Raw genomic sequence first — 6,481 nt, forward strand, 5'->3', positions numbered from 1 at the left:
TGGCATCTCCCTGACAGGGCTGAAAGGCAGCCCTGAACAACCAGTTTATTATAGATTATTATAGACCTTTGACCAAAAAGGGAATGATTTCCCATTAAACTGAAGGCATGCAGAAATAGGATTGAATAAAACAAGTCCAGCTGATGTGAAATGCATGGCCTGAATGGTCTGGGCACCGTTTTTGGAGACAGTGGGGAATGAAGTTTATAGCATTTGGCACTTAACTGTGGAAGACTCGTGGTGTTAAGTGTTCTGTCAGTGTTTATGGGGTGGGGCAAAGCCTAATATGTGCTAGAAAGCAGACTGTAAATAAAAAGATATGAGTTGGTTCTGTTGGTTTGGCTTGTTGGGGTTTTTTTTCTCCCTGAAAACTCATGTTTTAGAGCTGATGCTGTGCTTGGTGAGAACCCAGCTCACGATTTCTGCCCATCTGGGTTGGCAGGACTCAGGGTTTGTTACCAGCACAGTGTGGCAGTGAACACTTCTACCAGTAAAACAACAAAATTACAGAATCATGGAATCAGTAAGGCTGGAAAAGACCTCCAGGTCCATCACCAAGTGCAACCTTTGCCCAAACACAACCACGGCCACTGAACCCACTGAATGAATGATACGTTCTGAAGATTGGAATTTGACTTGAGGAAAACACAGGAACATACCTTCTGTTCATTTTGGCGATACAGACCAACATAAAACTCAGGGGGAAAAAAAATTTTGTTCTGTGAGGTTGGATACACTGCTAATAAATAAAAAATGAAATCAGATTACAAATACCAGATCCTCACGCAACGTAATTCACTTCCCTTCCACTGATATAAGCAAGTATTAAATTGATTTAAAGGCAGCTCCGTCAACTTCTATCACCAAGGGGTTTGGTTCTGAATATCTAAGAACCTGATTTCTTCAAGTCTTTTGTATTTATCACTCCCATGGTGCACAGAGAGGCTGAGCGTGCCTCTGCCAGACAACTGAACAAAACCCAGATCCCTCACCACGTGGCCTTGGCTTAGATCATTCCACGTATGATCATATCCACATATGGATAGAGAAGTAAATTTTTTAAATATCTATTAAAAATATATTTTATATATATATATATATATATACATGAAAATAAGCAAAGTTATACAGATTGCATTGATAACTTATTAAATTACATATGTTTATAAGAATATTAACAAAAAAAAATTAACCAGTTCCTTACGGCTTGATCCCATGCCTTGTCTTTGCTGCCTCATGTGTGTTCATTCTCCCTTCACACTGCCTTGCCCCTGAAGGACCAAGGTCTGTAACCAGGGAGAGAGAGTAACTTCAGTAAATCTCAAATTACAATAATCCAGGATTTAAGAAGTAAAATGGTACCATTACAGCAGATAATTGTAACTCTGGAGAAATAGGTCAGGGCCACAGTTCATCTCAGCGCTGCTACCAGCAAATGAGGTCAGGTTTTGCTTTCTTGATGTGCTGTGGCTTTAAAAGAAAAGAGCTTTTTTTTTTTTATTCTGCATTGATGGGGAGTGCATTCCCAGACAGCATCACCAGGTGAGATAAAGAGTAGGAATTAAATGTCTGGTCAGTGTGGCCTTGGGTATCCAGTCCCACCCACCACAGGCACAAGCCAATGCTCCTTTCAATATTCCCTATAAAAATCACAGGCATTGTTCCAATTCAGTTGCATACAACGTGTGTGCAAACACAACAGGATTTTCCAAACACCCTGAGATCGTAATAGCACTTTCCAAATACCCTCAGTGTAAAGGGTAAGTGTGCAGGCTCCTCTCCACCACGGCATGTGCATGCTCGGGGTACCTCTTAGAGAGCAGTTGTCTCTGTAGTACAACTGAAAGAAATGAAAATAAGAAGCCCAGCGCTTTCTGTAATTGCTTTTGTGGAATGTAGTCATTCAAGGAAGAATTTCGTGCAGCTGGTAAAGGCGTGAGACTACAAAAAAAATACAGCCTTCCTATAAATTCCCTGGGATCCCCGAGGAAACCTCAGGAAACAGGCTATTGCAATGCAGATTTGCATGGCTCCCTGAGGAATACTGCACTTCCACAAATCCTTCCCTGAAGAGATTTAGCTTTTCAACAGTTTGTGCTCAAGTACAATTAATTTTGATGGCCCCTGCACGATTACAAGCCTCATGTTTAGGTTGGCTATCAATTACCACACCAGACTCTTCCTGGGTCACTACTCCATGAGCCACTATGGCTTTACTTATGCTGTAGCCATCTTCACCCTCTCTGGAAATCAAAAGCTTGGAGCATGCATGGGTCTGTCTGAACCAGCTGAAGTGTAAAGGAACAGTAATCACAATAAATAAATGAATAGCCACTCAGGGGTTTTGCTGTCAAGTATTAGAAGCATGGAAGACATGAATGGACACCTCCTCTGGTTCTACATCCTGAGATACAAGTTCAATTTTGATTCAAACAATAGATGCTGATGTGAATAATAAGACCCGTGTGCAGGCCTTGTGTGCAAGCATCTGCTAATTCATGCAGTTTGTTAATGGCAAATATTGGGACAGATGCTGGTATTTAGGCAACTGCTCCCCATTTGTAAAAACCCAATCACCCTGTGCTAGGGGCGAGCTGCTAGTTCTTTTCTGATTAAAAAAGATTATCAGGAACCCCTGAAAGCTTGCAGTCAAGGTTTCTTTGAGTTCTCTGCTTCGATATTCATCTATATACATCACCTATGAAATATTTACAGAGGAAACCACTTAAAACAATGAAATATGAATGAGTCCTTTGGTGGAGGCGACGCTTTTCTCTGCCAGGTTTTACCCAGAGCGGTATTTTGGGGGGGGAGTTGGGGTGGATTATGTAGGGATGGGATCCTCTAATGAATCTGGCCAAGGGCAATCAATATGACAGTAATTAATTTAACTCCTTCTCCCTATTCTTCAAAGTGACAGATTTATGAAGGGCCATGAAAAAAACATTAAGCGTTATCCTTTTCCCTCTACTGGAGGCAGGGTGGGGAGATGAAGATAACTGGGCTGTGGCCGTTCCCTGTCTGACACAGGGATCTGCTGGTCAGAGAGGGAAGTTCTGACCTCAAGGAAAAGGCACAAGGGAACAAGGAAGAGCTGGGAATAGCAGGAGAGCAGGCTTGGTTATGTGATCACCTACAGCCATTCCAGAGGAACCACCACCAAATGACAGCTGGCACTAGGAATAACCACGGCATATGGGGCACTTCCCAGGAAAAGACAGTGGGATTAAACCATAAAATCACAGAGCAACAAGCTCACATTGCATTTGGTGGGGCTCTTTGCATTTATCTTTATTTGACCCCATTTATGAGCCATTTGAATTGCTGTACTTAGAAAGAAAAATTACCTTCCCCGCAGCTTCAATTTGGTTTTTTCATCTATTATTTTTCCCCAGATATCCTCCTCTTCCTTCTCTCCTTTTAATGTAAATAATAGAAGGATTCTAACAGCCATACCAGCTGCTGCAACTGAGAAATCAAAGCAATAAAAGAGCATTTAAGCCACCACTTGTATATTCATTCTCCCTCTCTTTCTAGAAAGTCAGCAAGTTTCTTACATTCTTGATACTATATAATACCATTTTATTCTTGACTATAAGTATTTTTCAAGGTTGCCTCTAACCCCACACGCAAAAGTTCCCTTTATCTTTAGGCTTCAACAACTTAGTGACCAATACAATGAAATTCAGAAAGTCTAGGAACCCCTGACCGTTCCCATCAACTCAAAAGCTGCTCCACTGAAATTTGATAGAATCAGCTGCAGTTGCAATATTCAGATCACCACAGGAATCAAACAAGGGCTTGACTCACTTTTTATGGATAAAATGTACAATAACCACTCTCCTGAAAGAGTACAAAGATAGTAAACTGTGCGTGTGTGTTACACTTTTCTTTTTTAGTACTAATTTCTCCTCTCCTTGATCGAACTAAAGGAACTACCAAAGCTCGTGAAAAACCATGATAGGTTCAATTTAGACCACTTCAGTTTAGTGAGCACTTTCAATTTAAAATACACACTCCAGCAATTCCTCTCGACCAAACACAAAATACTTTCCTTTACAGCTGCCCAGAATAATACAGGATTTGAGCTCTCTTAACTCTTACTCTCCAAACTCCAAGGGGAAAATATTATTGCATGCTGAGAGTCATTACAGCGATTCCAGCCAAGTTATTAAAAAAAAAAAAAACCCAACAAAAAAAACCCAAAACAAAACCCTGTAGTTTTCACCAGTCTGTGCTGATACTTTGTGAGCAATAATGGAGATTTTGGAAGTTTTTGTAGGTAAGTGTTTTCAGCAGCTGTGTGGTGACCCTGTCATGCTGCACCAGGTTGTACCCACTCTGGCACCTGCAGAACTCATCGGTGGCTCCCTTTATCCCAGAGGTGCTCGTGTTGGTAGGAGGTAAAATGGCTTTCTAAGCCAGCAGGAAGAGCCTGCTCCCTGGGAGTGCTGAGGGATTGCTGGGGGAAAGCGGAGTGGAATCTTTCAAAGATGGAAAGCTGCACTTCAAGCACGCGCAGATATCAAACAGAAGTCTTGTCACGGTTTGGTAAAGCAGAATCAGAGCTCACAACCTGCTGAGTGCCTCTGCACCTCACCTGCCTGGACATTTCCCCGTGTTTAGACCGGACAGGCCAACTTTTCCCAAGCCTTTCTCCTCCTGAGGATGAGCACCACATCACCACTCCCAACTTACAACTCCCACAGCTTCCCAGGAAAAACCACTTGATGATATGCAACATATGAAGATGGTATTACAATACTCTTACCATACATGGTGGGTGCAAATACTGGGCAGCTTTTGCCTCTTCCAACTCATTCCCTTGGCTATTGCATTCCATAATGCCCAATCCTGCCAGGCTGTGGGGCTTTTGCTGCGCTAAGGTGCTGCTTTCACTTTGAACACGGACTCTCTTTACTCCTTCCACTTACATGATTGAAAGCCTTCAGTCCTTACACCATTACTTTCCATTTTCTGCCTGGACAATTTATTTTACATCCAAAAAGAAAAATGAGGGAAATAGAAAAAAAAGGAATACCTTAGCAAAAGATGAAAGCATATCTTCCTTCTTTGTGATGCCATGTCCACTCTGGGAGCAGAAAAGGTTATCAAGTCTCTTCTATCTCAAATATATTTACTAAATTAAATCTCTGTCTCATCATTGAACTGATTTTCATACCTCACTGATACTTCACAAGGAAGATAATATAAAAACTGGAAAAAATGTGCACTCCTTCTTCCCAGTGTTTGCTCTTATATACTATTTTCTGAATGATGAATGCCAGTGCATGGCTATCTTATAACTGTCATCTGGTTTTACTTTACTCATCCTGAAAGACTTGGGAGCTGTTTTCAAATTGTTTTTACACCCAATTCAACCAGTAATTCATAACATGCAGATCAGCTAAGTGAGAAAAAGAAAAGGTCAGGACAATCAGGAAAGTTTTTAAAGGGGAGTATTTAGTGCAATCAAGTATTTGTTAACACTTTGCCCTTCTACATGATTACTAATTTCTGTTTTAAAGTAGCTTCTTGCAAGAAAAGGATATCCTGAAATACCTTAAAAATGCATTTAGATACTTCCTTAGGTTTAATATACTTGGGAAAGTTGTCTCAGAAGCCTATTAGTTGACTTTGACTCTTTTTTTACTTACCTACAGTGCTGCACACAAGCCTTTGACATAGCTGTAATTAAATGCTGTTGGTTAACTTGGAATCCAACCGGAGCTGAGGCATCCCAAAATAAAGACAGGCTCCAGGACGCCTTCTGGGAGTTGGTGATGCATCCTCAAAAGCTGGAACAGAACTGTACCAAAACTATATTTCTCTGTGTGATTTACTCTTAATGCCGAGGCCAACTTTTAATTCCTGAACCCTGTGCCAGTCAGACTTCACATCTCATCACTCCCCATCAACACTCATTCTTACTTTGAGTTTACACTCTACTTACAATAAATCCACCAGCCTGGTGCATTTTTTTACTGCAGTTTTCTGGCTAGTAGTAAAGCATTCTAACTTATTGAGCCAAATCTTTGCATTTTCACAGAAGCTTTACTCACCCCTTGAATTTGCCTTATGAAATCCGAATAATTCTGATGTTATACATTAGAAAATAGTAAGTCAGACTTCTGCATAAGAATTACTGATAAACTATTTGCTGACCCAGCTCACTGCTCACACATACCCACAATCACACTGCTATACAGGTATTTTTTTAAACTGTACGAGATCTCTCCGATGGTTTTTCCTAAATAAACCCCAGTGGGTTAAACAGCAAAGTCAGGGTTATGTGGTTATTACAGTTGCCAGGATTAGGAAAAAAATATTTATCATTTACCAGAGAGGAATGAGGAAATTCAGTAACACCGATAAAGAAATAACACCTCTACCGCCTGAAAGCAAAATAATTCTGACAGGAACGGGCTTAAAAAGGGTTAGTTGTATGGTAAACTTGAAGGAAAGCTGAGATTAAAACCCA

General features: G+C 40.8%; 1 long non-coding RNA gene across 1 annotated transcript; it reads right to left on the reverse strand.

The window, feature by feature from the left end:
• Nucleotides 1-311: 311 nt before the first annotated feature.
• On the reverse strand, nucleotides 312-4,981 carry LOC114068336. Its single transcript, XR_003573571.1, has 3 exons — nucleotides 4,772-4,981; nucleotides 1,194-1,286; nucleotides 312-484 (listed from the first exon to the last, which is right to left on the reverse strand). It is a non-coding gene; the product is annotated as an uncharacterized LOC114068336 (long non-coding RNA).
• Between the last annotated feature and the right edge of the window lie 1,500 nt (nucleotides 4,982-6,481).

Source organism: Empidonax traillii, unplaced genomic scaffold, assembly GCF_003031625.1.
Source record: "Empidonax traillii isolate 1590-97213 ecotype Southwest subspecies unplaced genomic scaffold, ASM303162v1 scaffold1043:size250015, whole genome shotgun sequence".
NCBI classification, from domain to species: Eukaryota; Metazoa; Chordata; class Aves; order Passeriformes; family Tyrannidae; genus Empidonax; species Empidonax traillii.